The sequence below is a fragment of the Anser brachyrhynchus genome (genome assembly GCF_964034855.1).
Source record: "Anser brachyrhynchus genome assembly, chromosome: 5".
Taxonomy (NCBI): Eukaryota; Metazoa; Chordata; class Aves; order Anseriformes; family Anatidae; genus Anser; species Anser brachyrhynchus.
The window spans coordinates 23,624,901-23,648,780 of NC_137699.1; the positions used below are offsets into that span (position 1 = coordinate 23,624,901).

The window sequence follows — 23,880 nt, forward strand, 5'->3', positions numbered from 1 at the left end:
GTTTGGCAAATTGAACACTAAGTGAAGACAGAGGCTGTATTATTTATAAGTCACATTAAATGTTAGGCAATCTTAATTATAAAGGAAAAAACATCAATATAATTGTTGTTTTTAGTCAAGTGATCAAGTAATTTGTAGAAAACTTGATGATTCTAGGAATTTGGAGAATGACCACTAGAGTTTTGTAGCATTAAAACAAACAAACAACAACAACAACAACAAAAAAAAGAAACCCCACTGCTTCTAAATTCACTAGCTTTTATTCTGATTCTTCAAATTAAATTGAAAACAAGTTTGTCTTTCATTTTGTGAAAGCACTTTTCTTGTTTGTTTGTTTTTTCTTGTGTGGAGAAGTGCCACACTGAAATTTTTCTGCATGTCTGTTGCGATGTGACAAAACAAATCTGGTTGATGTGTGAAACAGTTTTTATACTAGGGGGACTATCTTTAATAACAGATGTGAAAGCATTGTGGCAGTTGTGGCTTCCTGAGATTACAAGGATATAGACTTGTTTGTGTGTTTGGTTTTCTTTTAAAATTTAAATGTACCGCTAACTATAATATATGATTTCCTAGGGAAATTATATTTAATATGTGGCTTAAAATGTGTTTTCTGTAAATGCTTGTGGTTTTAAGTTATCTCTATTTTTGGTTAACTGAATATGTTCATTTATTCAATAGAAGTCTTTTGGAACCACAAAAATGAAAAGCTTTTAGCTTGAGGTTTTGTTTTCTTTTTTTTTTTTTTCCCATGATTTGTGTAATGTAGTTTTATTTATTTTTTGTCTTGAACTGTGTCCATAAAGTGTGTGTGTAGGGGGTCTTTTGAGCAGTGTACTTCTGGAGTTCAGACAATTTGACCTTCAACAACACAAAGCTTAATCTTTTAAATAGTGGTTTCTAATTATTTAATAATGTTTTTTGTTACTTAAAAATAACAGTTCTTATATTAGTTGATACCAGCAGTCATTCAGAATGGTTAAAAAAAAAAAAGTCAGTAAGTTTAAGGAAGGTAACTCTTAGAGTGCCTTGTTTTTACTTTGTGTAATGTAACTTACAGCAGAATCAACTTGTCAAGTCTGTTATTTGCAAGAATATATTGGACTTCTTTTAATTTCGTGAAATGATATTTTGGAAAAAAAAGTTGATTCACAAATAGGATCAAAAAGTCTTTTCATCCTTTTGTCTTATTTCTTTTTTTCACTTTGTGTAATAAACAGGTTGAAACATCTGTTTTACCTGTCTGGACAGCTAGAAAAAAGTATATTGCTGTATTTATTGAATCAAGAGATCCTTCAGTCTTAGATCTGTGTAGTTCACACAATGAAAGATTCAACATGTGTCTAACTTTTTTTAATACATATATGAATTTAATACATATACATATTTTTTAACACAATACAACACTAAACCATCAGTATAGCAAGTGGACATTTCTTATATATTAGGAATGAAGAAATATTTGGAAAAATTATACCTACCTCGGAAAATATATACCATCACTAAAAATTCCCTTTTAGCATTAATAAAGATGCTCCTCATAGCTCTTCATAGAATTTCAATAGTGACAATCAGTATTTGTTGGTAAGTGCAAATCTTGTCTTCACAGATTGCTGTGATGCAGCATGAAGGCTGATACACAGATAACGTGTTTGGTAACTGAAGTAAAATATATGCAGTAAATATATAGGTTGCAACTGTCTGCACAGAACTTTTTCTGTGTTTCGATAGGTAATTTTCAGCATGTGAACTAATGCAAACTTAGCTATCCAACTAAGATAATTTAGTATAAGGAAAGGAGATTCTGGTGTACTAAGATGTAGAGGTCTCTTACGCCGGCCATCAGATCTATCCGTCTGCTCTGTTTAGCACCTTCTGTTGCCTGGCCCTGTGCCGATTCCGTGTCCTTGACCTGCCTTTCAGATCATTTATTCATTTGTGAGGACAACTCTGTGCGTATTTAACCACTCTAAATACCAGTAAATCCCCAAACATTAAATATTCATTTAGGTTCTCTGTCCATCACTTTTTTTATTAACAAAGTAAAATTCTTTTGACTTCAACCAGTCATGTCATCCTAGCAACAGCTTCTTAACTTTTTCTTTGTGGATGATTCAATGCTTTCTAATATGTCAAGTGTTCTTTATAGATGGCCATATTGTGGGTGGCTTCTCTGTTGGCCTGTTGCCTAATTTAGATGAGAATGGCAAACACCCAGGTGTGAGGAAAGGCAAATAAAGCTTTTTACTGACCCGTAAGGGCTGATCATTTGCTACCTCAAAACAGAAGTTAGTGGAGGACCACTTCACCTGAGCTAAATCTGCTATATTACTTTTTTCAGTAAAACCAAATACCATGCTTGTTGACACACTGGTGGCATGCTGTGAATCGTTTGTTCAGAAGAGTTTTTAAACTTAGCAAGCACTTGTTACAAATTAAAATGGATTTGACAAGTAAGTACTGCCATAGTGTGGATATAACTGTAGTATGTTATGGTCATTGCATTTCATTGTTGATTAATTGTACTTGTGAGTCTCTTTATGAGAACAGATTGTGGTTTTAGATTTTAAACATGTTTTTAATGAAGATACACAACTACAGATACTGAAGATGCTAACACTTTGCCACATTTTGCTATTTCAATTCTGAGTTGCATCACAATTTTTATGATGGATGACCCAATTTTATGGCCACAAGAATAGGTAGTGATTTTGTCAGTCCATTAGTTCACTACCTGCCGTGTTTCTCCTCACTTCAGCTGTTCACTTCAAACCATTTGTCTAGGATCATCAGTGCTTAAGAAAGTTTTTCTTTGAGAATGAGCAAAGCAAGGTTTGTATGGGGCAATGGTGTGTGCCTTTGTATATGAAAGTATCAGGCTTATCCTTTCTCACCTCCTGCCCTGCTCCCCAAAAGCGTGTGATGTTTCTTTTTAATAAATTTGATCTTTTAAAACATTTGAAATGTTGGAAATGTTAACTCTTTTTTTAATGTAAATTTTCAGAAAGCCCTTAAATAGGAAAACAATGTGTTTTCGTTTCTTTTTAAATTCTTAAATAAAAGCTGTATGCTGTAACATCTTTTACAAAGAGAACTTTCTCTCCCAGAGGAGTGAGGAGTATTTGGAAGGTATTTAGGTTAATTGCAAATTAAAAAAAGAACAAAATTTTAAATGGTCTAGTGGTCTGAATTATTATAAAAAAAAAAATTAAAAAAAGTTTTCCATATCAGTTTTTATTTAGTCATCCCTGTTGTAACTTTATTAGTGTTGCAGCCCTTCACAGAATCTTCTGAGAATACTGGGATAGCCAAGACCTGAATTTCTAATTTGGAGAACTGTGTCAGACATTCCCCTCCCACTATTACTGAGTTTTGTGAGGTTTTGTTGTTTTTTTTTAAAGCCTATTTTCTGTACATAAATGAGGTTTATGAGACTGTGGTGTATCCCTGTTAGTAGAGATCTGTTGGCTCATTTCAACCATGTAGAAGAGAAGGAATGGGGATTCAAAGATTTTTAAGGCCCCTCCATATTTTGTGACAATTCACTGGTTGTGAGAAAAGATCCTTAATCAGTAAAGCCTTCATTGTTAACTTTTATCATGTTTATTTAGTAGTGAATAAATGTCTCAAATGTAATGAAAAGGTTTCTTGAGCCAAAGTTAGCTTCACCATCCAGAGATACTTTCTTTAATACTGATTCCTAGATATATCCTTTTATTTATTAAAATATAATAGCTCCCTTTCTATCTTTCTATCTTGCATATCTAATGTGTTTCAGGAATTCTTAGTAAGTTGTTAGTACTGACTGTCGCAATTTTTTTCATAGGTAACACTTAGCCTGAAAATTCAAGGAAACTTAAATCAGAGAAAGTAAAATGCAGATATGTTTTCAGTTATAAATACCTTGTTCTCACAAGATAGAAACAAAAATCCTTTTAAAATCCATGGCATCTACTATTTTTAAATAACATTTTTTTATAGCCAAATACCTACTTATGCTGTTGTTATGACAGTAATAATCAATATTTAAATTAGGAACCAGTATTAGTCATAGGGATATTCATGTTTATTCTGTACTTAGGTGATCTGTGTCCAGCTAACCCAGAAAAGGTAAATTTTGTTCTGCTTTTTTACAATAATCATTCATTGCTGAATCATTAAGTATAGTATTTAAATGTAGAAGGTATTTCAGATGCAAGCTTGTGAAGTATTTTGTATAAGGCTATATATTTTTTTGAAGCAGATGCTATGGGCAGTTGTTTTCAGTCAGAGGAATACTTTGTGTAGCTAATGGTGCTTATAACAATATAATAAGCACCTGTATTTTAGTTTCTCTGATTTAGAATTGTTTGGATTTTGAAAAGAAATAAAACCTTGAAAAAATTATGTTATCATATGCTGTAATGATTCAGTGATTTTTGTAGGTCTTACCTTAATATAATTTCATGTGAATTTCTAGCATGAAATCATTGTATGCATTGCAGAATAAAATCCACAAAAAGCAGAAATAATGACAAATATAGTAGCTGGAATATGATTTCCCTTTTTACTCTCCTTTTTATATGGAATGAATTTCTATTAGAATGCCATATCTGTATTCATCATTTTAACCTCTTGAAGTGCTAAATAGATTCGTATCTATTTATACTTCTGTGCAACCTACATTTTGAAGCATTATTTTCTTTTAATTATGCTAGACTGTAGAGATAGTCTTAAAAATCAAGTGTACAGAGATGGTCACTAATGAGGGTGTTTGTTAGAGGAAGATTTACCTTTAGAGATTTTGAAAAAAAAAAGATGTGGAAAAAAAAAAAAGACGATTCCATTTCTCAGTGATTGTGTGTTTCCTTGCTACAGCTGCAGATATTTTAAATGCCATCTTTCTTCCCCTACCATCCAACTTGTTTCTGCAGTCGTGCAGTGAAGTCATAATCCTGTGTTTCACATCCATCTGTTACCATAGAAATGATTGTAATAACCTAAATTTAGCACGATGTCTTTCCTACAGGATCAAGCAGGAGGATTGAATGGGTTGTATGTGAAAGAATCTTTGCAAAAATCAGAATATGTTCTAGTTAGCAAAATCTAAATGCTGTGATAAATCTGAATGACAAAAAATTAAGCCTCAAGTAAAATATCATTTAGAAAAAACCTCTTGATTTTAGATTTAAATCATCATGAATGAAATCTGTCACATACCACGCAAACAACTTAACTTAGGATAAAAAACACATATTGTTTCTTAACAGGAGCTGATATGAGATAAAATGTACAGTGGCAGATGAATACATTAATCTGATGAAAATTATTTTCATAAATATTTTCAGAATATTTACTGTGGTATTTACTGTAGTCTGGGTTTATTAAAAGGCAAAGGAATGAGCTCAGAATTTACTATGAAAGAGGCAATTTCTGATCATATTTAAAAATGCAAAACAAAGATTTATAAACTGATTTTATTTAAATTTAGTTGAAATACATTTTTCATTCTTAGAAAAGAAACAGAACTTTGAATTTTGTTAAAAGCAGTGAGTTATTGTATAACTTGAAGTCCTGACTGCATTTGTCTTTGGGACATGCACAGGATCTCATTGTTAGATGTGTCCTCAATTTTATGTCCCCCCTCTTCCCCTGTTACATTTATATAAGTTCATTGGATGGATTATCATACATGATTACAAAGGCAGGACTCCAGTACATTCACATAAAGAATGATCTCTGCTCATTTGATCACCACCTATTCAACATACATTGTTTCATCATTGGCCAGTAAGTAGCTGCATAAATTATTTGCTTCATGTTACTTCATGATTTTTTTTTTCTCTGAAGACAGAATTGCTAATTTCCTTATGGTCTTTATGGAGTATTTGAGTTACATACACAATTTGAATCACTCTGTAGGGTTGAAGCATTAATATTATCATTTCATAGACAGAGAAATGAGGCACAGAGGGATTCAGATCAAAAGTGTGTGTTAATTTTGTGTGATATTTGAGCTTTACAAAATCATTTTAAAAGTACTTATGTAGTATTATGTAGCACAAACTGTGTTCAAACTGTAAGTCTCATTAACATGGTTAAATGGTGACTGCTAAACATTTATGTAAAATAGGTCTTAGGGTGTAAATCAGACACACAAAGAATAGGATCCCTCCCCTTTCTTCTCCCCCTTTCATTTTTTCCTCTCTTCACCCTCTCCTTCCCCTCACCTTGCGCACATTTCCTCATGTGTGCTTTTACTCTTGCTTTCCCTTTTGTCTGTTCCATCTCAGTGGGAAGCATAAAGCTGGCTTTAAAGAGAAACCATTTTTATTTTTGCAATTTTCTTCTTTGTTCTGGGCATACCTTTGAACTAATCAGGGAAGTCTTTCTGTTACTGGGCCTACAAGATAGCATAGCACTATGAAACTACTGTCTGGTAGGTATACTCCTGAGCAGTAGCATGTCAGAAAATAGCATATAAATTTAAAGAAAGCTGTTTGGGTGTATTTAACATGGAACTAAGAATATATGTTTCTGATTTTTAGAAAAGTTGTAAAGCTTTCCTTGTTGTGATATGATATCCATATCCTTGCAAAGTAGTGGTTTGAGCAGCATTTATATCCTGCAAGGTGTTCCTATTATTGTTGATGATTATAACTGATTATAGTAAATTTGAGAGCCCTGCTCATATTCTAATAAGTTCCTGGCTAACCATCTTCATTGATTTAAGAACTTGAAATCATAACTATTGTTCGGTGGAAATGGATTGTTTTTTCCACCACTTTGTTGCAAGTCTGACCAAATTTTCAAGGGGTAGACTAAAACAACAACAAAAAGTTAGGAGCTTTTATGCTTTATTGATGCATAACTGGTTCTGGAGACTAATAAGATTAAGGATCTTTGCTTGAGACGTGTTCTACTTTATGGCAAAAATAGAATTGTAGAATCACAGAATATCCTAAGTTGGAAGGGACCCCCAAGGATCATTGAGTCCAACTCCTGGCTCCACACAGGACCACCCAAAAATCAGACCATATGTCTGAGAGCATTGTCCAAACACTTCCTGAACTCCAGCTTCACTGGGGAGCCTGTCCCAGTGCCCGACCACCCTCTCAGTGAAGAATCTTTCCCTAACACCCAGCCTGACCTTCCCCTGTCCCAGCTCCATGCTGTTCCCTCGGGTCCTGTGGCTGTCCCCAGAGAGCAGAGCTCAGCACCTGCCCCTCCGCTCCCCTCATGAGGGAGCTGCAGGCCGCCATGAGGCCTCCCCTCAGGCTCAACTGCTCTGGGCTGAACAATCCAAGTGACTTCATCCATTCCTCATACATCTTCTCGGATAGAGCCTTCACCATCCCTTCTTTGGGCACTCTCTAATAGTTTTATGCCCTTCTTATACTGTGATGCCCAAAACCGTACACAGTACTCAAGGTGAGGCTGCATGAGCTCAGAGCAGAACAGGGCAGTCTCTTCCCTTGACTGGCTAGCAATGCTGTGCCTGATGCACCACAGGTATGGTTGGCCCTTTTGGCTGCCAGGGTGTATTGACTCATACTCAACTTGCTGTTGACCAAAACCACCAGATCCCTTTATGTGGGGCTGCCCTCCAGCCTCTCATCCCCCTGTCTGTACAGGGTTGCCCCTTTCCAGGTGCAGAATTCTGCAGTTGCTCTTATTAAAATTCATGTTGTTGGTGATTGTCCAGCTCTCTAATTTGTCAAGATCCCTCTGCAAGTTGGGAGTCAACAGCTCCTCCCAATTTAGTGACATCTGCAAACTTATTTAGTATACCTTCAAGTTGTGCATTCAAGTCATTTATGAAAATCACCATTGAAGAGAACTGGCCCTAAAATGGAGCCCTGGGGAACCCCACTAGTGACTGTCCGCCAGCCTGATGTAACCCCATTTAATATAACCCTCTGAGCTTGACCTGACAGTCAATTGTTCACCCATCATATTATGTATTTGCCTAGCTAGCTGTATGCTGAACATTTTGTCCAGAAGGATAAAGTCTAGTAGGAGTTAGATGAGTACTGAATGATTTTTCTTGATATGACTGATACACACGTAAGATAAAACAGTAGTACTTTTTCCTTTATTACGTTAAAACTGGTCCTGGATATTCTCCTACTAATAAAAGGTACTGAATCTGGTTCTAAGATAATTACTTTGACTTTTAGCTCTTTTGCTATGCTTGTATTTCAAATCCATTTGACACAAAGTGGCATGGTTCGATGCTACCACTCTTCCTCAGAATTCGGCTTCTTTAAATTTCCTTCATAGAAACCGTCTTCAGTAAAGCAGCATCTAACATATTTTCTGCTAATTTTTTTTGTATTTCTTTGATATGTTTTTAGTTTAAAATTCTTTAACACTTTTTATGGTTTAAGCAACTTAGTCCATTGTAAATGTGAAAATGAAGGTGTAAAGCTATAGTAATTTGTATAATTGATGATTAAATGTATTAGACAATATTCATGTTTGTAAGTTAGGTGATAATGCAGTATTTTTGCAGAACATTATATAAAAGTAAAGAACAAATGAAATATTGCTGGTGTCTTTAATAAGCATGTATCAATGAGCCTCAGGGTTTCAATAATAATTGAACAGTAAATTTATCTTGTCCTTCATTTAAAAAAAGTTCTAAGAAATGATACCGTTTCTCCTTAGGTCATTATGTTTGAAAAACAAGCAGTTAAAGGAGGTGCATATGTTTAATATAAAGATTATAATCTTTTCTGTAATGAAGTGAAAAGGTGCTGTATTTTGTGTCTTTGATTTATTATTTTTCATTAATATTTGTGGAAAATGTATTGAAATCTAGTTTTTAAGGTATTAATGGAATATAATGAATTACATTAATGTAATTAAGGCATGTATTTGACTTAAGTGTAGTGGCATATAACACTTGTGCTGACACTCATGTAAATATTAATTATTATTACAGTATTTTTTTGCTAACATCGGTCTGTAAAATAATGAGGATCGCCTGTGCCATATTGTAATAGGAGATAATACACATGAGAGAAAAAACAGCTACATTTTGATTACTTCATACCTGGCCATACACTTGATCTTGATAATCCCAATTTGCAATACAGAAATCTGAACGTGCAATGGCTATAGTCACACTAAAACAAATTTGTCTAAGATACAAGTGTTTATGCTTTTCAAAAAAAAGTCTTTATTGAAAAGATAATTCATTTTTAATTACCTGCTTTGATAGAGTTTGAGCTCCCTAGTCCAGTGTCCTGTAGTTTGCAGTTGCAGTAAGAAAGCATTTATGAAAATGGATATATAAAAGCAGCTAAGTATGAGGGGATGGAGATTTGCCTTTTTTTTTTTTTTTTTTTTTTTTTGCTTTTGCTAGGATATGGGCTATTTCCTTTAAATCTGCATTTGTATAGTTTTTGCTTTTCAGGTAAGTTGTTACTTCTCTCTCCCTTGAAAAGCAGCTTTTTATTCACATTCTTACCACTCTTACACTGTCATTACATCATAAAGGTAAGTTCATTACCTTATAATTGAAGGCTGTGTCTTCTCAATACAGCATGCATGGCACTGTTGATTGCTGTAAGTCTGTGGTAGAAGTGCGTTCTGTGTTTTTGTATGAAGTTCAAGAGAACTAACTTTTCACTCAACTTAATTATTGGATTTTAGCTGGTTTGGGGCTTAAATTTATACCAGACAATGCAGATTCATGAAGTTCAAGTTGTATATAGAGTTTTATATTTTGTGTTTATACTCCACTGTAGTACAAAGTCAGCAGTGAGTAAAACACTGAAATATAAATTAAGCATGTGGTAAATTGTGAGCTGATGTAGCATTTCTTTATGTTGCTGCTTTCATATACTGGTAAGGGTAAGTGCAATTATTGAATTGAGAGGTTATGTAGGTGCTGATCAGTGGCCTAAAAAAGAATGTACTTCAGCTTCTCTGTTGTAGTATGATGCAAATATTGGTTAGATACTTGCATCAGAGAGGTCAAGTGTTGTCCTTTAATCACTTAAAAGTATTCTAAACTCTTAGCAAACAAGGCTGAAGCAGATGCTGACTTGATATCCTATGTTGCTTCTGGAACTTTATATTATGGTAAAGTACCATTTGCTAAGGGAACAAATAAAATGCTTACATCTGAGTAATGTAACTATGTGTGAAATGTACAGCTCCAAAAACGTTCCTGAGTTTTAGTAACAGGTTAGTCAGGAAACCCAATCGGGTTGGTCGTTGTCCCATTTGGCCTTTGTTTGCAGGATTTTGTTCCATGGAAGCCAGAAAACATACTATATTGAACATCTGGTCCAACCCTTAAATGCAGCTGAAATGCGTCTGGGTAGATGGTTGGTCTAAGGGCACAAATGCACCACTGGATATCTCTGGTTCCTTCAGATTTGGTACTAACATTTGGAGAATTTAAACAAGATAAATGGATAAAGGTTGAATAATCTGAGGATGTGACTAATGGTGATTCATAGTAGTTTTCTGAAGCTTCTTTGAGTTTCTAGCAAAGGTTGTAGGGACACGTGTCATCCAAGTTTTAATGCGCATAATTAGAGCGTAATATTGGAGTCTTTTGAAATTGAGGAAGTAGTGAAGCAAAATTTATTCCCACAGTCCTCAAATCCTTCAGGGTTTAGGTCTTGTATATGAGATAGTCTAAATATATCTTAATAAGCTAGGGAAACGTAGATATTAGTGGAAAAACAAGTAAATTCTAAATAGTTTCAGAAATGGACAAGGTGGATTGAAAGAAATCTGTAATGATCTTCAGTCGAAAGCCAAGTAATCATTTTTTTTATTTAATTGTGGTTTATTTAATTGTATGTGTTAAATCTTTGGGCATGAGGCAGACAAAGGACACGCAGCAACAGAGGGGAAGTAAGAGGAAAAATACTGTCTGCCTAAATAGGAGACTCTTTAATGCTTTCTTTTAAACTCTCATGACTGATTTTTTGTTGCAGGTTTTTTTTTCTATTGTTTTTGGAGGTTCTGAAAGGGTTTGAATAAATCAAACCCTTACACAGAATTATTTTTTGAACACAGTAGTCTGTATGACTTTATAAGCTTTTACCCTTCTTGAATGTTATGACAAGCTCTGTATATGATCTCTGCGAGGATGTTTACATGTAACTTAATACACTACATAATATCCTAGCAACTGGAAATGCCTCCTGTATGTGTTGAAAGCAAGCGTAGCTACTTACACAGCTAGATTTATTTCTTGCATTGCCTGTGTGATAGACTTCAACTGTTAGCAACATGTTTGATTTACAGTTTAAAAATGTTCGTAATGGTAAACGTTTGTTGTTGTTGTTTGCTTTTTCTTGGGTTATCCTTTCTAGAATTTACTAGTGTGGTGAAACAGCTCATTTGTAGGTGGCCCAAATACAGAAATCTACTTGGATTTTTTTCCAAGTTTCTTTTTAACGTTCCTGTTTTAACATTACTTATCACCAGAACCTTGTATGCACCTGTTAATAAGACAGAACAGAAAATTTTGTTGAAAAGTATTGAAAATTTACTCAAATTTGTCAGTAATCACATTTCTCACTTTAAGTTGGACTAATATGTATTTCTCTTCTCATGGTTAAAACTATGGTGAATTTAATCTTCCTGTTTACATATTGTAATTAAAAACCTATGTGTTCTTCATCTTATATGGGTTGGCCTCCCTTCTTGCCTTGCCATTAGTGCAGAAAAGAAAACTAATATCTGTTGCACAGTAATTTGATTTTAGGTTCAGTGAGCCATGAATTATAATGAACATTTAAGAAATTACACTAAAATTATGTTATTTGCATTTATATTGGAAGTGTGTTTTTATTTTTTGTTTGCTTTTTCTTTTTCAAAAATGTTTGTGATATTGTGCCACTGTATAATTTTCTAGCATGATGAAAAAATTTTTTCAATTTTTTGTCACAGATTAAGAGCTACCCTGTTGGCATTTTTTCCCCAGATTTCTGCATTTGTGTATGAATGAGAACGGACAGTTTAGAGTACTTGTAAGATATGGGAATTTCTGGGAGGCATGTAATGTTTATGTTGATGATTACACTTGATGAGTACACCTCGTCTCCCACCCTCATTTATTTCTGTTGGTGGTGGTGTGCTTTTTTTGTTGTTTTTTTTTTTAATACATATGTCAGGCAGAGTCATCAAATAAAGCTTACAGTATCAAAAAAAAAAAAAAAAAGGCAGTTTATAGGCTTGTTCTCACTATTCTAAGGTTTCCTTAATTTTAAGGTCCCAATTGCCAAAGCCCAGTTTGGGCATTTGAATCCAATTGAGCTGCAGTTTGACCAGTTGCCTTCTAAATAAAAGTTATTTTTAGCTTCATACAGTAATTAAAAAAAGATATGTTTTTTAATCAACTTTAAAATTATCTGGTGTAGATCTTGCTACTTTGAGAATTCAGCTCCATCTTTACAATCCAATATTCAGTTTGGACAAGATGGATGCAATGTGCAAGTTTTGGTAGATCTGAGCAGCGTATCACAGATTTTCTCAAGATAATATTACTAAGCAAAAAAAAAAAACCACAAACAATAACAACAACAAAAAAACAACAAACAACAACCAAAAATCCCCAACCGTTTATTGTATTTCCCATAGGACTTGCACCTCTGCAGAAATTGTAAATTGTGGGGTGCTTTAAACTAGTTTAAAACTTGTTGCCATTTAAATATATAGGGCTTTGAGTAGATTTCTTGCATTTCAAAACTGGAAGAAAAAAATACAGCAACTGACTTACCTTGGTCAGCTAGATGAGTGACCTGGTCATAAAAGGAAATTAAGTTTGTTAAATAGGGCTTTCCCCTTGTGAACCCATGTTGGCTGTGACCAATGACTGCATTGTCTTTCTGGTGTTTTTCTATAACTCCTGCAATAATTTTCTCCGTAATTTTACCAGGCACCAAAGTGAGTGGTAAATACATGAAATGTTATGTATACCTATCTAAATATTTAAAAAACAAAAACAAAAAAATGTTGGTGAATTTCAAAGGTACAGTCATAACTGGATGCAGACTTCACCCTATTCTTTGTCAACTTCTGTCAGACTTGAAAGCAACTCATGCCTTGCTTTCATATGCATCCCTTGCATAGTATCTGCGATCTACCAAATATGGATATGGACATGCCATGTGTTTATCATATGAAATTTTATTATATTAAAAAGTTCAGTAGTGGATAGGTGAAAACTTCAAAGCCTTGTGAAAGCATTCTATGCTGTTCCTATATATTCCTTTTTGTACTGCTAAAAACTTTCTGTTCTTTCTTACGTTCTTTTACAAACTTCCTCCTGTGAGTGACTGCTTATTCATTTTCCTTAATAGTATTGTTGGGTCTCAGATTCAAGCAAGTAAAGAATGTTATAGGTAATGATGTTCTGTGGTATAAAAGTTGTATCGATAAGTTTCTCATCACTGTTTTGCTTCCTGCAAAAAAAAGGCAGATAAAAAAAAAAAAATCCTTTTGTCATCCATATGTGTACTCTGTTTGACCTATGATTTTCTGAAACTATAATTTTTTGTTCCAATACAACCTTTTGATATTTTTGTGTTCATCTGTGCTCTGTAAAATTAAATGCTGATGTTATAATGGTGTTGCAGTATCTCAGTATCTCTTAAAATTGGATTTACAAGTTTTGCTTAAATGAGAAGTCCTCTAAAAATATTTTGCAACAGTATTGTATATCTTACTAGATATACAAGAAATGGACAAAATAGCTGTACTTTTACTAAGCTATAATTAATTAACTTAAAGGTCTTATAAGCCATAGAACATCATGAATTTCATTGTAATTAAAAATCAGCATTATGAGCAGCAGAAAAAATTTTTAACATGGAATTTACATCTGTTCAAGAACTGCCCTAATAGCTTGTCATTCTTTTTTCTTTTCTCTCTAGAAATCATCTTTTTTTTTTTTTGGATTTACAATATTTTTCCTAATTCCTTGTTCTGTAGCCAATCGTAGAATGGCTCGGGTTGGAAGGGACCTTAAAGATCATCTAGTTCCAACCCCCCTGCCACAGGCAGGGATGCCACCCACTAGACCAGGTTGGTCAAGGCCCCATGCCAGTCTGGCCATGAACACCTCCAGGGATGGGGCATCCACATCTTCTCTTGGCAACCTGTTCTAGTGCTTCACCTCCCTTAGAGTGAAGAATTTCCTCCTAATGTCTAGTCTAAATGTATCGCCTTTTAGTTTAAGACCATTCTCCCTTGTCCTATCATTATGTACCCAAGTAAAGAGTCCTTCTCCATCTTTTTTTATAACCCCCCTTTAAGTATTGAAAGACTGCAGTGAGGTCTCTCCGGAGCCTTCTCTTCTCCAGGCTGAACATCCCCAGCTCTCTCAGCCTTTCTTCATAGGAGAGGTGCTCCAACCTCTTGATCATCTTTCTGGCTCTCCTCTGGATCCATTCTAACAAATGAACATCTTTCTTGTGCTGGGGGCTCCAGACCTTGACACAGGAACTTGGTACTCAGGTTACAGAATGAGGAAGGAACTGGAGCTCCTTGACAGTAAACTGGAAGTAGTTTGGGAGGCTAATTCATACAGGTTGTAGTTAGCGTTCTATTAATGCTTAAAGGCATAAACTATGGGTAATTATTGGTAATTATTCTCCATGTTGTGACATTCACTATTTTTGATATAAAATGTGTTCTTCCCTTTATTTTTTTTTATTTTTCCTCCTTGAGAAAATGTTACAGGAGAGCATTCATAGAGTTATTTGTACTTATCTTTACCCTACTCAAGCTATTAAACAGTGCCAAGACTATTTTATAGGGTAAAATTCTAGTTGTCTTGATATAGGGTCTATAGGGTAAAATTCTAGTTGTCTTGATATTTTGTTATTGAGTGGGATGTTGTTGGGATGTTATTGAGTGGGATGTTGTTATTGAGTGAGATGCTTGTGGAAGTTGGAAAAATCAAAATCGAAGTGAGCTGTTGCCTATTATAATGCTATAATTACCCAATAGAATGAAATTAGAAGATGACCTGTTTCTTAAATCTTTTGGGTTTATGGTTAGTCCTTTTTCCTTTACATTGAATCATTTTCATGAATTTAAGTAAAGAACCTGTTATATGCAATGTAACTTCTTATTCTGCTAAAGCATCTGTTTGCAGTTGGTAAACAAGAATTTGCACAGTGTATTGGGAATTAGGTTTACAGCCTCTAATTAACATTTCTGTTATCTACCTGTTGGCATTCCCATGACAGATACTGAAAAAGGAATTGCAGAAGAATATGCAAGCTGTGGAACTTATTTTGCATATTTAGAAATTCATGTTGTTGTATCTGTGTTGGTGCACTGTGATGAGAGGGGTTGGATTAACACTTTTTTTTTGTAGACTGAACTGAAGTGTGGCACATGTTCTTGCAATAGTAAAACTTAATTTAAAATCAAATTAGAATCTTAAGATAATTATACATGAGTATTTTAGTGCTGGTATGGAAATTGAGGCTGTTTCAATATGAAGTTCAATATCAGTAGCTAAGGTGATTTTTCCTTTTGCTTGGTATATGTACCTGCTTTTCACTGTTGATCGGGGTAATGCTGTAGTCCAGGTTTTAAATTTATGTTGCAGTTGAGCATCTTAACAGGATATATTATACGTCTTATTGAGTAGTGAGGTATGTATGCAAACTATATTTATTTTCTCAATGATCTTTTTGCTTTTAATAGGCACTCTGTTAAGTTACATAGCAATCACTGTGTTACCTAGTAACATAGATAACTATTTTTATAGATTCTAGTTACTTTTTAAAAAACTAACCTGTTTGAGTTTAGGTAAATTTCTTAGGTCACAACAAAATTTGGCCAGTTTTGAGTAAATAGAAGACTAATGGAATTTGCTAGGAAGGTGGTTAATTACAAAATTTATTGAATCTGTATGCTTCTGCATGCAGGAGCAGTTTTGTTGCTTTGACAGTAGCTGAACAGGTACAGAGTAATAAGCATTTATTACCCTAACCTATAACCCTAACCTATATTTTTTTGTTGTTGTAAGGCCATTTTTTCTAAGCTAAAAATTTTTGGCAAAGTTTTTTTGACTTGTGTAACAGATACGGTTTCAGTTTTGATTCCAGTTGTGAGAGGACTTGTCCAGCAGGACTTCTACAGATGTCATCTCTAACTTTTCCATGGATGTTTTGGAAGTCCTGGTTTAGTTAACACATCTAGATATTAATAGTGAGATGCCAGTGCTTTGTGTTTTTATTAAGCTTATATTTGCCTCTAGCAAAAGAATTATACTATTGATTGCATTGTGAGGGGAGAATTTTTATGATCCTTTTGGAGGCTCTCAACCTTTGTTTCAATTAGATATTTCTAGTGTATATGTGAGATTAACACTCAGAATGTCACTTTCAGTAAATAAAGAAGGAATAAAACAGGTATATACAGTCTTGACTTCTTAATTTTAATAAAATTCATTTTTTCCTAACTGTTTATCTTTATCTAGGTAATAATAACCAAAAGTGAGGTCCTAGTATGCTTATTATTTTGCAAAGCACTGCTTTCGCTCAATTTATAAATAATACATATTTAGGGCATGAAACCCTAAAAGGAAAGATCACACCTACTGACAAATCTGTCCTACTCCATATTAAAGAACCATTTCGATCGTCATCACCAAAATCTTTTTCATAAATAGTACTAGAGTGCAAAGGACCCAATGATCCAGTGGACACTGGTATTTTATATTTTTCAGGAGCACAGTGGAGCTGAGCTGATCCTGCCAACTTCCTCTTCGTTTTCTGGGACCATGAAAGAGCTGGCAACCTTACTTTTTAACACTGACTTATTTTTAGCTCATTTCTGAAAAATATTCAACAAATCCTAAGATCAGAGAATCATTTGTAATAATTTGTAAGACACTTAAAAAGGAGCTAAATTGGCAAGAATTTCAGGCACATAAAGGTTTTATTTGCTATTGTACCTGCATCAGTTTCAGAAATATTTTTAATGCTTGAATACTAGCAGAGGAGCAAAGAGATTGAGATTGAAAAATCAATTAGCTAACACATCCCCATTTCAAAGGAACTGTTCACTTAAGGAAGTTAATGTGTTCTTCTGTACAAAAAAAGGCCTGAAATTGTAAATTAACATTGCATTTATTTTTATATTACATGTATTTGTTGTTAGTTTTAAGTACTTACCACAGATAAGTACCATTTAAAATATCTTAATGTGTAACTCTGATTTAGGTCACCTTGTTTTGTAAGGTGCATGCAGTTAAATTTTCCGTGTTTTTATCTGAAAGACATTTTGTTTTCATTAACTCTGATTTTGCCTATCTGCATTTATAGTCCACTGCTGTTTGGCTAGCGAGAACCTTTCATATGTTTTCAGTATGAATTAGATCCTCATGCTTATAGCATTGTATTATTTTTCACTTGCATGGAGTATGGACTGCAACATCAGTAAAGGCAAGACTGCTTTTACATTTGTTATTTTAGATTTTACTGTGAAATGTTGGTCCTTTTGTTGCATTTAAGAGAGGAAAAAGTTTTTTCTTTTTAAAAAACCAAAATCCTACATAATCTAATGTCTGTTGAGTTTTTGAGATAGTATGACCAGTTTGTGTGAATAAATAGGAGCTAGAACAATAGTCTCTCCCTACGCCCTCCACCTGGTTTAAAAAAGTTGACTAAATGAAAATAGCAAGGCAGTAGGTTTTTAATTTGAGAGCCTGCTCTTGTGGAATTGATATAGTGTAGAGGAGCTTCATGGTATTTTATTGATGACTTTAAGAAATAAGTTACAAATCAGAAGAAATCCTCGGTATATTGAAAGCTCAATATCTTGGGCTTGGTTCTTGTTTCAAAGTTATATTTTTTACAAATACATATGTATAGTACTTATCTATTTAGTATATAGTTACGTTTATAGTACTTCTCTGTTCCATCTTAAATGTTTTCTGTACAAGCAGCATGAATGAAAATGCTTATACAAAGTCAGAAATGATCATGAATTTGCCGATATTTTTGTTTGGTTTCACAGAGGATATTAATGCATACTTGTGCGTAGTTTTTAGTGACAGCATGCTGTGTTTAAAATTTTGCAGTTTCAATATGTATTGGTAATGCACTTTTTCTTTTACATCTATGTAGCTTGGAGAATATTTTTAGTAAGCATCCCTGTATAGTCTGCCTCCCTCTTAGATGCACAGGCATGTGGTCTCTTGCTCATGTTCTCTCTCTTACATGCATGCATGTACAGGATAAGGTGCAGTTTTAATTTAGAATTGAGCATGTATGTCCATATGTTTAATTTGATACACAGAACTTTACTGTTATGATGGCTGATTTTATGAATTTACATTCACTTGTTTCTTAAAGGTTGAAATAAGTTTTCAAAACCAAAAAAAAAAAAAACACCAAACATTCATATATTTAGCAGTGATGAAGTTCAGTATAGAAGTAAAATTTTAGCTTTAATTCTTTTTCTTATTTTTTATGATGTACATACATGGAAAGATCAAAAATCATTAAATTCTCTATTTTCTTACAAAGTTGTTTTATGGTCTTAAAATATGTATATTTAGTATGTTTTTATAAAAGCATGACATAGTGTGTTTTCTTCATGTGTAATTTTGATCCCCATTTGTTGATTTGTAACACTGTCTAGATATACTCCTAAAAGCGTTCTTTAGTAATTATAAAAAAAGTGTTTTTTAATGCTTACAGAGTAACAGTTAGCTTTACTTGGCTGTGAGGAGACAGTTTTTGCGACAGAGCTTCCACTCCGAAAAGCAGCCTACAAAAGCAAGAGAACGAGGGGTAACTCTTAAGACAAAAGTAAGATTCTAGTTAAAAGCGTATACCAAAACCATGGTCTGAACAGCATCTGTTTTGCAGAATAAGTTGTATCCAGACTAATTCCCACATGATGGTAAAGTTCTCTTAGTGTATTGTTGTCTCACATCACTTCAAAAATTAGGTTAGAAGTTTTAATCCCCTGGGGCAGATGCTGCATGTTTATAAAGAATGGACTATAGGTGCACAGCCATTTGAAGAAGCTTGCTATTAAGAGAGTCCCATTGGAGACTTTCAGAAGCTGTTAAAAACTGCTTAAAATAGGAAAACTATTTGTTTCCTTTATATGCAGAGAATTAAAAAGGAAAGTCTTTCTGGCAGTATTAATGTTGTATTCTTAATCTATTGTTGATTAAACTAAAAAATCTCCTACTGTTTTATTAGATGACTGATGGAAAATAACTGTAGAAAGTTGCTGCATTTAAAGGAGCGATGAAGTCTTTCTATACTTGAGATCTTACATTGACAGCAGAACTGCTATAGAAGAACTACTATAGAAAACCTTTGTAATGTAATTTTTGAATATCTCTGAAGAGAGGGGAAGATACAGTAATGATGACTATGTAGAAGAGACCTCTTTTCTGTGTGCCCCTCCCCTCCACTGCTGCTTGTCTGCGTATCCTTCTGAACCAGTCTATATTTTCTATGTAGATTGTTTAATTTTGTCTAAGAACTTGACAAATTTTAGCAGCAAATGCGAGATTAAAGTATTTAAAGTCCCTGCTCGACCTGCAGAGTTACTAAACTTGAAACTGAAGTTGAAATAGAACTGGAGTTTGTAAGAGATCCAAAAGTAATTTCAGCAGTTGATCTGTGCCATTTCACAAACATGTATGTTTCTATTACAGAAACTTATATTTTTCTATTACATTTCTATTTCTGTATCTTTCTATTTGAAATCTTTAAATTCTGTGTTGATATCAGAGCTGCCAAATCACAACTAAAATTAAGATCATTTCAGCATCTAGTTAGTACTATCCAGTTTTGTATGTGAAGAATCTTTGTGTACTTATAGCAAAAAAAAAAAAAAGTGCCCTTGAATCCAATATCTGATTTTTTGTCAGTATATTAGTGCAAAATTGCAAGTATTGTGACTGTCTCATGGGCCTGATTTTTGGCCTCATTGCCCTTGAAGAAGCAAAACAGGATTTATAATCTAAATCACAAACTCCTAGGGCAGAGGGAGCACCAGGCATCTGCCACTGATCTACTGTCCCACTCACCAGAATTACAGGCTTGCAAAGTCTGGGAAGTAATGCAAGCTGTGGTATTTGTTTTGTATTGAACATGCAATATACCATGAAGAAACCTTTCATTTATAACTATTGATAGTTTGACACATTTATTTTCTTTTTATGATGATGGTTAAAAATCATGCTCAGTTGATTAGCAACAAGAGAGATCAGTGTATCAGTGGTGAAAGGTTCTTCAGAGAAATTAAATTCAGGAAACTCAAAAGTTTAACTTCAGAATCCATTGCAGTATAATGTTTAGATTTCTGTAACTGTAATTGGGAAAATCTTAAAGCACCAAAAGACATAATTTCTGAGTAGTGGATACAATTTTTATTAATTATACTTCAGATTGAAATCAAACTTTACTGTGACAAATTTTCCATATGTTACACTGCAAATACTGAATAGATTTATCCTAATTAAGTACTTTGGAGTGGTTACAGAGGTCTGAAAATGTCCTACCTTCTCTGGTTGACTCATCCTGTTTTGATCAGTTAAGTCTTTGGTGTGTTGAAGGTTTATGTCACTTTGTCTTGGCCAGTGGTAATTACTGAGGATTCATTTAGACTTTATAGCAGTATGCCAATGGATCTCTGTTTGGAAGCTATGTTGATAACTACTGTAGTGAAATGTACTGAAGGCCTAATTAATAAATACATTTCTCATTTTGGGGAAAGTTAACTGATAACTTGAATGTTATCACTTTTATCTACGTAGATAATTTCTCTTACTTTTACAGTTTTGGTCTTTTCGGGAAACTACCTGCTTTAGGTGGTAGGTGGTTGAATCATCACAACTTTTGAGCTAAATTACCTCAGTGTTTGCTCTGTTATTTAAAGAAATTAAGATGTGGATTGGAATAAACTTTTCTTAATCACAGCTATGTAGCAAGCAAGTAGTGCTGGCTGATGAGACAGATTAATGCAACTGAAGTAGGTAGAATCTTTGAGACTTTAGTTTAAAATTGCAAACCTATTATTATCATCTATGTTAAACTATTAGACTTGCACTTGTTCCACTCCATCTGAATTCTTGTGTACTACTTAGAATCCTTTTACTCTCTACTGAGTGGTTGTGGGTGGTTGCCTTGGTTCTTGCTGCAGTCATCTAAGCCTAATGAAAATGAGACTGGAATTACCGCTTCAGGTAATTCATTAAATAGCTACTTCGTGAAGTTATTAGAAGATTAATATAGGATCATCTTAAAATGAACTATCTTACACATTTGAACACTAAAGTTTTGTGATTGTACTGTTTGCTTTTTGTTTATAACCTACTGAGTTGGTGACAAACCTTAAAGTCCTTCCCTGTGGAGTCGATGTGTGCCTTTTAGTAGTTAAGAAACAAAATTAAGCTTTCTTCTATATCTTTTCGTCAGAATATGACTACGAAAATAGTTGTCCCATGTCAAGACTTTTATTTTAATTTTGAGTCTGTGATATGTAGTTAATGAATTCTGAATTCTGTTTTGTTTCTTTAATGAGACTCCAGTTTGTCTACCACATTTGGTCAGCTACTTTATATTTCTTGGAAACTGTATTATTAAGGAGATCAGTAGCTTAAAAGCATCTGTAAAGGATTGGATGCTGGGCCAACAACCTTGAATTTGACTCTGTATATGGTGTAAAGTCAGTGTAGAGAGTTGTATCATCACAGTAACATTTGCATTGCTGAAAAGATTGCATTTTATAATAGTTAACCTACTGTTTCCTGCCTAGATTTAGTAAATTATAGTGACCAACTATGATTGTTTTAAGTGTGAGAAATGCTATTTATTAGTGTGTGGCATGAACTTAGAGGTGGGAGGAGGAATCTTTGTGGTTTTTTATTTGCTTCACCTGTTCCTGAGTAAATGTTCTTGTACTCAGTAAGATGCTCATAGATGTATAACTTGCATTGCAAACTTACATTCAATTTGCAAAAACTTATGACTCTTTTTTTTTTTTTTAAATAATCTAATTAAAGCTTCATTATCTCGAGAGCAAACAATTCCATCTTGTTGTTCTGAAAGTGTTTACATTTTGCAGTGTGAATCATCATATGTGTGAATCATCAAAAACATCATACGATGGGTGAGCAGTTGGCTGACAGGCAGGGCTCAAAGGGTTGTGGTAAATGGAGGCACATCTGGCTGGCGGATGGTCACTAGTGGTGTCCCTTAAGGCTTCATTTTAGGGCCAGTCCTCTTCAATGTTTTTATAAATGATATGGATGTAAGACTAGAAGGTGTTTTGAGCAAATTTGCCGATGATACCGAACTTGGAGGAGTTGTGGACTTGGTTGAGGGTGGAAAGGCCTAGCAGAGAGATCTGGACAGATTGGAGAGCTGGGTGATCACCAACCACATGAAGTTTAACAAAAGCAAGTGTCGGGTCCTGCACCTGGGACGGGGCAACCCTGGCTATACGTACAGACTGGGCGACGAGACGCTGGAGAGCAGCCCCGCAGAGAGGGATCTGCGGGTTGTGGTTGACAGCAAGTTGAATATGAGCCAGCAGTGTGCCCTGGCAGCCAGGAGGGCCAACCGTATCCTGGGGTGCATCAAGCACGGCATTGCTAGTCGGTCGAGGGAAGGGATTGTCCCGCTCTACTCTGTGCTGGTGCGGCCTCACCTTGAGTACTGTGTGCAGTTTTGGGCACCACAGTACAAAAAGGACATTAAACTGTTGGAGAGCCTCCAGAGGAGGGCGACGAAGATGGTGAAGGGCCTAGAGGGGAAGACTTAAAAGGAGCAGCTGAGGTCACTTGGCCTGTTGAGCCTGGAGAAGAGGAGGCTGTGGGGGGACCTCATCGCAGTCTACAACTTCCTCACGAGGGGGAGTGGAGAGGCAGGTGACCTAGTCTCTGTAAACACCAGTGACAGGACCCACAGGAATGGTGTTAAGCTGAGGCAGGGGAAGTTCAGGCTGGGCATCAGGAAGAGGTTCTTCACAGAGAAGGGTGGTTGCACACTGGAACAGGCTCCCCAGTGAAGTAGTCACTGCACCAAGCCTGTCTGAATTTAAGAAGAGATTGGACTGTGCACTTAGTCACATGGTCAAAACTTTTGGGCAGACCTGTGCGGTGCCAGGAGTTGGACTTGATGATCCTTATGGGTCCCTTCCAACTCGGGATATTCTATGATTCTGTGATTCTGTGAATCACTAGGGCTACGTGGGAACACTGGATGGCTAGCTAATACAGTATTTAGCCAAATTTTTACAGGACAATTGGCTTCTGAGTGTCTTTAGAACAGTCTGAGTAAGAATTATTTCAAACCGAACGGTGTATGAACTTTGCTTTCCTGTTTATAAATAGGCCTGATAAAAGCTTCTTTGCAGTAAATGTTCACCTTCCTAATGGCGCCTATATGGTAAACAGTATGTACTTCATAGAGAAAAGGTTTTATATATGATTTCAGTCTGCATAAAGAACAGAACTTAAAAAACAAACAAACACTAGTTTTGATTGTAAGACTTCCTAGCACCTGGATTAACCATGTCTTGAAGAACCCCTGTATTTAATACATCAAAAGTATGTCAACTAATACAATCTGTGCTTTCAGATAATCTTATATGGTTAAAATTTAGTGTTATAATTGTCTTATAAATTAGTGTTGAGTAAATCTGTTTTACAGGAATATTTTTCTGTTTTTTATATTATATAGAAAAAATCAGTTATTTCTGCTTACAAATGAAAAGACTCATTCAAACAGTGATGTTTTTATTTCCTGAATTAACTAATATTGACAAGGTTGTCCTTCAGAGGGTTGTAATATACTATTTAATTATCAACTCTAGTGTCTTTTAATAGCTTCTGTAGCAAGATCATAATTACCTTGCATATAATCATTGGTTGAT

At 34.7% G+C, this 23,880-nt stretch overlaps 1 protein-coding gene and 1 long non-coding RNA gene across 15 annotated transcripts in view; one reads left to right on the plus strand and one right to left on the minus strand.

Annotated features, from left to right (window-relative positions):
• Positions 1-23,880, minus strand: part of LOC308195691 — a 767,404-nt gene that overhangs the window by 412,988 nt on the left and 330,536 nt on the right. The gene's annotated exons all lie outside the window — the stretch shown is intronic.
• NOVA1 (NOVA alternative splicing regulator 1) overlaps positions 1-23,880 on the plus strand; it is a 157,293-nt gene that overhangs the window by 24,327 nt on the left and 109,086 nt on the right. For 2 of the 13 annotated variants that reach the window (XM_080593553.1, XM_080593554.1), the window contains one exon: positions 16,700-23,880. This exon is cut by the window's right edge and continues 6,416 nt beyond it. The exons of 9 other annotated variants lie outside the window; for them this stretch is intronic. The gene's annotated coding sequence lies outside the window, so the exon portion shown is untranslated. 2 more of the 13 variants (XM_080593555.1, XM_080593556.1) reach the window with 2 other exon arrangements.